The following is an 11413-nucleotide window of genomic DNA, read 5'->3' as shown; positions in this document are numbered from 1 at the left end:
CATTCCAAATTCCATAAAGCTTTTTTTTTTCCTCACAGCTGCAGAACCAGATCTTTCCATTGAATATGAAGGAGAACAGACTTTAGACAAAAGTAAGTTTTACTAAGGACCTTTGTATCAGTTAGGAATTTAGGAATTATGTTCTGCTCCAAGTAACAGAAACATATCTCCCCCACCTCTAAAAAAGAAGAAAAAACAGAGGTTTAAACAAACTAGGGATTGTATTTTTCTCATGTAATGAAGAATCTGGAAGCAATAAAGTCAGAAGTATAGAATAAGTATGATGGCCCACAGTGTCATCAGGGACTTAAAATATTTTTGTATTTCCATCCGGTATTCTTTAAAGTGTGTCTGGTACATTGTGGCCTCAAAATGGCTGCTACAGTTTCAGCCATCATGACTGAGTTCCAGGTAAGAAGAAGGGAAGAAGTAAGAGACAACATAAGTCACATGTGTCAGCCTCTTTTTAAGATCTTGGATGCCCTTATCTGCAAAGGAGCCTGGGAAATGTAAGGGTATTTTGGTTTTCTGTTTTACTTTTTTAACTAGGCATATTGCTGCTCCCAATAAAAATAGGGTTCTGTCTGTTAGGGAGAAGGAATGAGAGGATAGCAGGGAAATCATAAGGAGTCTCTGACATGAAGTTTTTCTGGAGAATGTAGGATGTAGAATCTTCCTCCTGCAGACCAACAGGTACAGCATCCACAAGGGAAGGATCCTAATATTTGCCCAATATGCTTGTTTCTCAGGTAGACATGTAAACTACACTACCACCACTGCCCATAGATGCTTTCTTTACTTAACAGAGAAATGCATTAGGACCCATTTAAGAATAGTTTAAGTATTTTGTCTTTGAACTGACATTTATTGAGCACTCTGAAGCACTACTTTTATGTTTCCCTTGGGAAAAAAAAAAATGACCAGAGAAAAGGAAAGATAAGACAAGAAAAAGAATAATAGTAATAATTTTTAAAGGTAGAAGAGGAGCCATACAGGACCTAGGAAGAAAGTAACACAAGTAAAAAAATCGTAAGTACAGAGGAATAAGAATAAAATAGTGGAATAGAAAAAATGAAATGAAAACCAAAATAGAGGAAAATATATAGAATGAATTAAAAGGTTGGAATGATGAGAGGAGAGGAAAAGAAAAAAGGAAAAAAAGTTTTAAAAAAGAGGAAGAAAACAGAGGCAGAAAAGAATGTATTAGTCATCCAAGGGGTGCTGATGCTAAACACCAGAAAATGGTTGGTTTTTATAAAGGTATTTATTTGGGCTAGGAGCTTACAGATACCAGGCCATAAAGCATAAGTTACTTACTTTACCAGAGTCTATTTCCATGTGTTGGGGCAAGATGGCTGCCGATGGCTGTGAGGGTTCAGGCTTCCTGGGTTCTTCCCTTCCAGGGTCTGGCTTCTTCCTGGGCTCAGGGTTACTCTCTTCCTGGGCCTTGCTTCTCTTTCCTCTGTGAGCTTACTTCCCAGGACTCCAGCTTAAGGCTTCTGCATCAAACTCCAACATCAAAACTCCAATATCAAAAAAAACCAACTCTGTCCTTTGCCTTGCCTTTTATCTGTGAGTCCTGCTGACTCTAAGAGATTTACTTGATTACTTAATCAAGTAAACCTCTGAATCCAATATAATCTCATATGCCCAGAGGAAAAGATCAGTTTACAAACATAATCCAAATATTTCTTTTTGGAATTCATCAATAATATCAAATTGCTACAGAGTGATAGAGAAAAATAAAAACTAAAAAAAATTGAAGACCAAATACAAAGAAGTGGCATGAATGAAAATCAACAGAAAACAGAAGACAGAAAAACGAAGGGAAGTAAAGAAATAATGTAGGTAGAAAAAATTGGTAAAAGAAAAAAAAAGAGAGGGAAGCAAAGAAAGGGGGAACACAAAAACAAGAAATAAAACAGCAGCAACTAAAAACAACAACAACCAAGGAGAAACATTCTTCCCTCTTAGGACCCTAAGATGCTTCTCAAGTTGCCGGTAGTCATCAGTCAACCACCCTGCAGCCTGCCCTCTGCAGGCGATGTATAGGGTTTTAGGGAGTAAAAAAAAAAAAAAAAAGGAACCTTTTTTAAAAAAGTAACAGATCCAAGAAAGCCTAAAACAAAAAGGATGCCTATACATTCCTTGTCATAAGGTATCAGCTAGATGCCTGATAACCAAGTAGATCACTCTCTTGACCAAGCCGAGAGTCGAACAAGGGACCTTGTATATGCAAGGCAGGAATTCCTCCACTGAGCTAAATCACCTCCTTAAGCTCCTTAGTCTTCAGAGAACCCTCTGTCCCCTTTCCCCCAGACATTTTAGACTTCTACAGATTCCTAGAGTCCTGCTGATTAGGCACCTGTCCCTGTTCCCTCTCTAATCTAGTTGCTTTCTTTCCTTGGGTGGCTGGGCATGACAACCTGCCTGAGTAGATCACCCCTCCCCTCTCCCCATCAGGTTAGGGTCCCTTCCAAGATTCACAGGGGGCTCAACTGGTCAAACTCACTGCAAATAAATGACTCTCCACCCTCTGCCAGACTCCTCTTCCTCCCAGGGAATGCTCCTCCCAGTCCATTGGCAGCAGCGAGAGAGGGGCACCGAGGCTACTTGCCCTGAGGGTGGAGTATATGTGCCATTTCAGCCACAACAGTGAGCATCTCATGGTTTTCCTTTGGCTTATCTTTCCAGTACCCTCCTAGATGACTCAGAGCACCTTCCCATTCTATATATATCCAAAGCAGCTGCTTTAAATAGGTCCCTGTCTTCTTTCCACTTTTTTTTTTGGTGAGAAGGTCAGACTCTGCCTACTACTTCGGCACTATTTTCCGAGAAGTCTTTGTTTTTAATGCTTCCTTATATCAACTCATTTAATCCTCACAACAACCCCAAGAGATAAGTACTATTGTTTCTCCCTTATAGATAAGGAAACAGACACAGAGGGGTCAAGTATCTTGCCCCAGTTCACACAGCTTATACCGGCAGAGCTGGGATTCCATGCAGCAGGAAGACTCAGAGCCAGCGTTCTTAACCATTTACCTGTAGATAGAAGGGGTGATGATCCAAGTATCACACCTGACCTTTGGATGGATCAGGGTCTGAGGACCAAGATACTCCATCCAAACCCAGATTCCATAGTATGATTCTCAAGGTTTGGTCTCATACTACCTGCCTGACGAGGAAGACCCAGTGCCTACAGCTGTGCTCCTCACTGGCATCGAGGTCTCCCTAGATGTGGACATCTACCGCCGTGGGCAAGTTGAGGCACCAAGCGATCCCAAGGCTTAAGAGAAAATGGATCTGGGGCTCCAGCGGCTGGGGTGCCATCTTGCTTGTGAACTGCAACCCTGCTGATGTGGACCAGCCCCCAGACACAAAGACCACAAAGGTGTTCTCTTCAGAAGAAATAAAGCATCTGTCCCAGACAGCACCGAGTGTCCAAGATCCCAGCTGCTTTTTTACAGGAACACCGGCTGGTTCTCCACACCTCCGTGAAGGTGAGCATCTACTGGCCCCAGAAAGACAACTCCACACCTATGCCCTGCCCTTTCTTGAAAACCTGTTGAAGGAGACCTTCTATATTGAAGCTATGGAGTTCCCATCTGCCGGCTTCTCAGACCTGATTTCCTACTGTCTCTCTGGTGGATGAGACTGAAGTCCTGTCAATTCCAGAGACTCTCGTCCACAAAGTCACAGTCATATTCTGGGTGACTCCTTGCATCTTTACTCCCAGCACCCGATGCCTCCAGAGGTGTACATGTGTGAAGAGCTACAGCTCCAGGGTTTCGTGAACATAGTGATGAAGCTGAGTGAAAAGAGTAACAGCCAGGTGGCATCTGTCTATGAAGACCCCAACTGCCCTGGCAGGTGGCTCCAGGATGTGAATGCCTACTGCTGTGCCCAGGCTCCACAAAAGACCATCTCTTTGGTCCTCGATGTACCTAGGTCACCAAGCTCAAAGAGTTCCCCATACTCACTGAGCCTGCGCATGGCTGCAGCATGGCCAGCATGGAACTGATGGTGTTCCGCTGGTCAGGGTCCACGCCCCCAGGCAGGCTCCTCATCAGCAGCAGCTTTTTTTTTTTTTTCTTTGCCTCCACATGTTTATCCAAGTTCGCATTTTTAGAAAATATTTATTTCTCCCCTACCTCCCCCTCATTGTCTGCTCTTTGTGTCCATTTGCTGTGCATTCTTCTGTGTCTGCTTTTCTTCTCTTTAGGTGACACCAGGAACTGATCCTCGGACCTTCCGGTGTGGGAGAGAGGTGCTCAATCCCTTGTGCCACCTCAGCTCCCTGGTCTGCTGTGTCTCTTATTTTCTCTCCTCTATGTCTCTTTTGGTTGCATCATCTTGCTGCACCAGCTCTCCACATGGAACAGCTCACTGCTTCGGCCAGCACTTCACTCAGGCCAGCTCACCACATGGACCAGCAGTCCATGCAGGCAAGCACTCCTGCATGGGCCAGCACTCCTGTGTGGGCCAGCACTCCGCCTGGGCCAGCACTCCTGCATGGGCCAGCAAGCACTGTGTGTGGGCCAGCATTCCACATGGGCCAGCACTCCTGTGTGGGCCAGCACTCCTGCATGGGCCAGCACTCCACATGGGCCAGCACTCCACATGGGCCAGCACTCCTGTGTGGGCCAGCACTCTGTGTGGGCCAGCACTCCTGCATGGGCCAATTCTCCTGATGGGCCAGCATTTCTATGAGGGCCAGCACTCCTGCGTTGGCCAGCGCTCCTGGCATGCCAGCTCTCTGCATGGGCCAGCACTCCGCTCAGGACCAGCTTGCTGCACAGGCCAGCTCACCTTCACCAGGAGGCCCCTGGCAACAACCCTGGACCTCCCACATCGTAGACAGGAGCCCAACTGCTTGAGTCACATCAGCTTCCTGGCAGTAGCTTTTACTGCAGTGTGGAGGGCCAGGACATGAGTAGGATGCTCCAGGAATTCCTCTACACCCAGCAAGTCCAGGCCCCAGTGGAAGTCTTCTCAGGCTGGCTCATAATCAGCCACATACCTGAGTTCATGGACTACATCCCTGTCAACGACAAGTGTGAGGGAGAAAACAGTGTCTGGCTATTCCTGGCCAGCCCAAGCTCCTTTATAACCTGTTCCACAAAAAACAGAAGGAGGGCCATGAGGAAACACTTGGTTTGAAGAGGTAGAGTGGATCAGTTCCTTCCTGTTGGATGGGAAGCCAAAACCATCTGTCCACCCCTGCTATCCTTGTGTTTCCAAGGGGGTGGCAAATATCTGCCAGTTTGAACCCCTTGGGGGAGAAGAAGATAGAAAAACTGTCTTCAACTGAGAGATGGTTACTAAATATCCCATAAAGCTGCAGCTTTTCTGAATGCAAAAAAACAAACAAACAAAAAACAAATAGAGGTCAAAATCTGGCATTGCTAAAGATGTTGGCAAAGCTAGACTTGCCAGACTGGTTAGAATGAGACCAGCTTTTTTGTGAATGAGGTTGAGAGGACTTGAGTCCTGAGAACAGCAGTCAGACATGCTCTGCTAGGGAAAGGCCCTGGACCTGCACCACTCTGCAGGCTTGGATGAAGAGCATCTCTCCCAAGAAACAGGAGGATGACTCAGGAGCTCACCCCAGGTCCACAGGGGGCCTGGGAAAGATACATGGACTTTCCTTAAAGGGCATCTTCCCTTTGCCAGGCTCCCCCATTTCTCCTCCTTTTCCAGTTTTCAGTGTTCTGGCTCCTGCTGCAAATAAGCAAGCACACATTTTTATACAGATCTGGGCTAATTTGGGACTTGGTATAAGAAAAAAACAGCTATGTGCTGCCTTGTAAATTTACCAGACAGAGCAGGGAATCTGATGTTGAAAGGCAGTTATACCCAAGTCATCATCAGAACTTCGTTCATCTTTGAATTCAAGGTTTTACCCTCAGACCAGATTTTTATTATCCTACCAAGATCTTACATAGAACTATCGCTTTTGTTAAATTCAGCTATTTCAATATAGAATACTTTACGAAGCATGGGGGATAGCTGGGAGTTAGTCCAGGTTAAAAAAAAATTAGCCTTGTTCTTTAATCTTATTTGGAAAACCTTTTTCATTCGTTAATTCGCTCTTTCATTTTACTCAACAAGTATTTATCAAGCATCTCTATGACCTAGGTTCTGGGTTTATACAGATCATGAGATATAGTACTTGCCTTCAGAGAACAAAAACCCTTGAATGGGAAACAAGTGAACAGACAATTACAGCCCAGAGTGATTAGAGCTACCAGGTGTAAGCAGAGTCTTTAAAAATGCATAGATGCCAGCACACAAAACAGACACAGCAAATGCAAACAATAAGGGGGAGGGGAGAAAGAAAGAAATGAAATAAATCTTTTTTTAAAAAATGCATAGATGGGGCAACTACCACATGATCAAGAGTGGGGCTAGGGAAGGACGGTGGAAGGCTTCTTGAAAGTGGTAAAATTGAGACCTGAAGGATCAATCCTCACTTAAAACTAATAAAACAAATCATGTGCTCATGCACTCGCCTGGATGAACAATAAAAGCATACAATATATTGGGAATCAAAAGCCCATAACAATTTCAAACCAAAAGTAAAAATGAATAATTAACACACACAGCAAAATTAAACCCTAGTGGTCTCTTCTAGCATAGCAGTAACTTCAAAGTTAAACACTAGATGGTGATCTTAGCACAATTTGCTTTCTTTGGCACATCTAGCAAAAGCTAGCCAGTCCAGGTTCACTCCTTTCCAGGAAAATTTTTAAAAATGAAAGAAAAAGAAAAAGTGCTAACTACACCTGTCATGAAATTGATTTTATAGGAAGGAAGGAATAATACCTCTCATGGTATTTTTTTCCCTACAATGAAAAATAAATTTATCTTCTGTTAATAGTGAAAAAAAAAATTTTTTTTTATAAGTCTTCGTGTCTTCATTGCAAAAATGAGGTGGAACCAGTAGAGGGACAAATTCTCCCAGGCTCTTTCAGCCAAGCAATTTTTTAGAGGTAGCAATAGCCTCTGAATGCTGGAGCCAGAGGTATTAATACTATATTCAAAAGTCCTCCCAGCGACCTTGCCCATTGTTCAACTTCATCGTCTCTAAGGAGAAGCCTGGAACTTGGGAATAAGTTGTCAGGAAACATTAAACATCCAAATCACCCAGGCTGGACTTTGGTACAGAGTGTTAGCCTCCCCCATGGCTAAGTAGAAAATGCTGTATTAGAGGATTAGGGGATGCTATGAGAAACATGTTAAGCTACTTGAATAAAAGGAACTTTCAGAATGCCAGCTTCTACCAAACACCTTCAGGGATGACAGAGATGAGGGGAGAACTAACCTCTTAGAGCAATTCTCACAAAATAGCAAGAAACATAGCACAAGGCAAAGAAGTTAAAAAAAAGAAGGAAATCTTTACAACTGAAAGCATTAATATTTTAGGCAAATACAGTAGTTTATGTGGGAGGTGTAGATCTGATTTATGGTATTTAAAAGGAATGGAAACTTTTTAATGTGGCAAACTAGAAATGAATTAATGTAAGACATTAGGCAGAGAAGAAAAAAGGAGAAAATGATTTATCCCTGGAAATATCATAGACAGGCTAATTACTTGTGGTTTCTAAACGCTGCTGTAAGACCCACTCCTGATCCTTGACAACGTTTTCCCTGATCTGTGATGATAAGGGAAAAAATGAGGACATTGTGAGAGTTTTCCACAAAACAATATACGTTGAAATTTAAATAACACTTTTATTCTTAGATGAGACCTTTCCTACCTAATTATGATGAAGGGTCCTTTTTAAAATAATAAAAAACAAAGCCTTTCTTCATGAGGTGGTCATCACAGAGGTATTCCCCTGCTGTTTTGTTCTGAAGTGGTGGTGTTCCTCATTCAATTCACTGTAAGTTGAAATCATCATGCAGACCCTGAAAAACAGTTTTTGAAACGTTACTGGCCTGGGAAATCCAGAAATCGTGGAACTACTGCATCAACAACCCTCTTAAGAGAGAAAAAGTCATCCAGGTGTTATTCATGCACTTAATCATCAAATATTTATTGAGCCGCTCCCGGGCGGGCCCTGAATGGGGCCGCGGGTGGTAGTCAGGTGGGCGAGACGCGCGCGGCTCCGCCTTTGGACAACTTAGCAACGTGCAGGAACGCAGGAGCCGGTGAGGGGGCTTGAGGTCCTTTGTGCTGGTAGTTGCACAAGGGGTAATTATTAACGTCTGACGTAAAATTTAGCTGTACATTTTTTAAGAGCCCACTTGAGACAAACAATGTCTTCCTTTCCTGTAAAAGTCGAGTAAGCAAACGTCTGTCACCATCCAGTGGCTTTTAAAAAGCACGTACCCCTTCTCCACTGTATTACACACCTGCTCTTTCTATGCAGGGAGCGCTCTAAATGATAGAGCTGCAGAGGTTGAGGTACTCATTGTCCCGCACCTCTTCTGACAGGGTAGACTAGGAAGGTCCAGGCATGGACAAGATAAGCTATTCCTCACTCCTCCAAGGAAGGACAAGAAATGGCTTATTTAGGAGATGGGCGGGTGGGGCGGTTTGCTGGGAGCAGGGGTTCCCAATATTTGGGGGCATCCCTGATGGATGGAAAGTTAGCTGGTCCCGTTGCCATCCAGTGTGACATTTCGAGCTGCATGGGATCATTGGGTTATATTTAGAGCTCATCCCAGCTACTTTCGGATTCTCCAAACTTTAATAGTCAAATTAGCAGAGGATTTTAGATAGAGAAGATTGATAAAAACTGACAGCGTCTTCTGCAGGTTTCCATGGTGACACGCTGAGCACTTCCTGGTCCTTGAAGACCAGCAAACATGAATAATTAATATAAATTATTACGTTGCTGCCTGCCCTAGAATATAGGGATCTGAGATAAGAAATGTTTGAAAAAGACTCCACTTCTGTAGTGAAATTGATACAGAGAAAAGGAGTTTTGAAGGTAATATCCAGACCTGATTTTGTTTATAGAAGAATAAAAACTCATGGATTTGGCTATAAGTATTTCTACATAAGACAATTGTTTCAGTACATTACCTGGAGTCTTGCTTTATATGATTTTCAGATCCTATAAGGATGCCCTTATTAATCCTTTCACTGTGACTTATGTTCTCCTAACTGTGCACTGCTATTGCTTACTGTATTAGCCAAAGGGGTGCTGATGAAAAATACCAGAAATGAGTTCGTTTTTATAAAGGGTATTTATTTGGGGTAGGAGCTTATAGATACCAGGCCATAAAGCATAAGTTACTTCCCTCACCAAAGTCTATTTCCATGTGTTGGAACAAAATGGCTGCCAGTGGCTGCCAGGGCTCAGGCTCCCTGGGTTCCTCTCTTCCTGGGTTTTGCTTCTCTGTCCTCACAGCCATGTTCCTCTGTGTACTTACTTCCCAGGGCTCCAGTTCAAGACTCTAACATTAAAATCTCCAACATCAAAATCTTCCAGCATCAAAAAACTCCAACTCTGTCCTTTACCATGCCATGCCTACTGACATGGCCCAGTCAAAGCCCTAATCCTAATGTAATCATGCCCAGGTACAGACCAGTTTACAAACATAATCCAATATCTATTTTTGGAGTTCATAACTATATCAAACTGCTACATTTACTTTACCTTTTTTCTTAAGATTTATTATTTATTTATTTGCCCATTATCTCTGGCTGCCTTGTTCCCATACTCCCCTTTGGACTGGATTCTTCCATGGATGGATCTGCCCCAAAGGCCCCACTTTGGGTTATTTCTTCAACAAGTATTTCTTCATTGCTTCTTAGAAGCCAGCCTTGTATGGCAGGGCCTTGAAGCAGCCTTTTTGAGGACCACCCCTCAGAATGGCCACATCAGATAGAACAGCCCAGCAGGGTCCCTGGGCAAGAGTCACCCCCAATCTGGCACCCTTCCTGCCCTTCTCCCATCTTTCCTTCATAAAGTCAACATAAAATTCAACCTTAAATCTCAAAATCAAGTTCCACAGTCCCCACGGCTTTAAAAATTATTTATATTCTGATGACTCATAAATGGACACGTGTAGCCCAAAGCTTTAACAGACCTCCAGATTTCTGTGTCCAACTTCTCAATATTTCTGCCTGAAAGACCATTGGGGATCTCAAAATTACCCTGCCCTAAATAGAACTCTGGGTTTCCCTCCTCTCCCAGGTATTGTACCTCCTATGGTATCTCCAGCTTAATAAATGACTCCATCATTCACCCAGCTGCAAAACTCCAGGAGTCATCTTTGATTTCTCTATCACCCCCACGCTCAAACATTCAGCGAGACTTCTAGCTTTCCCTTTAAAATACATCCCCTATATGGCTGACAGGGAGCTATACAGGGCATGGTAATGTTTGGATATACTCGTAGTGGCAACAATTAAAAACTAAAGCTGGGGGGGTACTGGGTCCCTGGCCGGGGGTGCTGTGCCGTGGTCCCTAGGGGAGCAGCGGCAGTCCCCCAAGTACAGCGGAAAGGACCGAGAAGGAATGAGGGTCCAACAGTGAGCCCCTGATACTAATGACTATGCTTGTGAGCCTATATGCCTGAAATAAGAACAAGGCCTAGAGTAGCACTGTGCCTGGGAATTTCCTCCTGACAGCCTTCATGTTACTCAAATGTGGCCAGTCTCGAAGCCTAACTCAGCATCTAAATGCAATGCCTTCCCCCCAGCGTGGGACATGACACCCGGGGATGAGCCTCCCTGGCACCGAGGGATCACTATCAACTAACAACTGATGTTACTCAAATGTGGCCAGTCTCGAAGCCTAACTCAGCATCTAAATGCAATGCCTTCCCCCCAGCGTGGGACATGACACCCGGGGATGAGCCTCCCTGGCACCGAGGGATCACTATCAACTAACAACTGATAATGCAACTGGAAAATGACCTTGAATTGAAGGTTCGATGCAGATCAGTAGAATATCCCTGCCTACATAGAATAATATGACTTTAAAATGCTGTTTGATCTAATGTAAGGGGGAAATAGAAAGGAGAAATGAGTTTATATGGCTATGAGTCTCTAAAAAAAAAAAAGAGTCTGGAGGCTGTCAGAAGGATTGCCCTTATGCACAACTGAGCAGAGTCTAAGAGACAGATAAAGTAGATACAATCCCCAGGTATTGGTTCCTTTGAGGGCTAAAGGGACCCACGGGTTCTATGGTCATGGCAGATAGGGTTCACTGCCATGTCAGATGGCCCTTCTTTGGAGCTGGTGTTTCTGCGTGATGAAACTGGACCCAGAGGGGATCTCTTTTCATAAGACTATCATGCTACTTTACTGGAATTGTAGTTGGTATTGGGGTTTCATATATATTTAGGGGATTGAATCTTTTTACTGACAATATGATAACCAGGCCCTGAGCCTCAACAGACTCCAGCTCCTACAATCTGATTTATTGGACTCACCTCACTCAGCTAAGATGGA

The 11413-nt window shown here is 43.8% G+C and overlaps 1 pseudogene; it reads left to right on the top strand.

Annotated features, from left to right (window-relative positions):
* Positions 1–372: 372 nt before the first annotated feature.
* On the top strand, positions 373–4021 carry LOC101444724 (protein-arginine deiminase type-6 pseudogene; annotated as a pseudogene).
* Positions 4022–11413: the final 7392 nt, after the last annotated feature.

Source organism: Dasypus novemcinctus, chromosome 1 (assembly GCF_030445035.2).
Source record: "Dasypus novemcinctus isolate mDasNov1 chromosome 1, mDasNov1.1.hap2, whole genome shotgun sequence".
NCBI classification, from domain to species: domain Eukaryota; kingdom Metazoa; phylum Chordata; class Mammalia; order Cingulata; family Dasypodidae; genus Dasypus; species Dasypus novemcinctus.
Note: the sequence above shows the minus strand (reverse complement) of the source record. Positions and strands in the feature narration are given on the sequence as shown.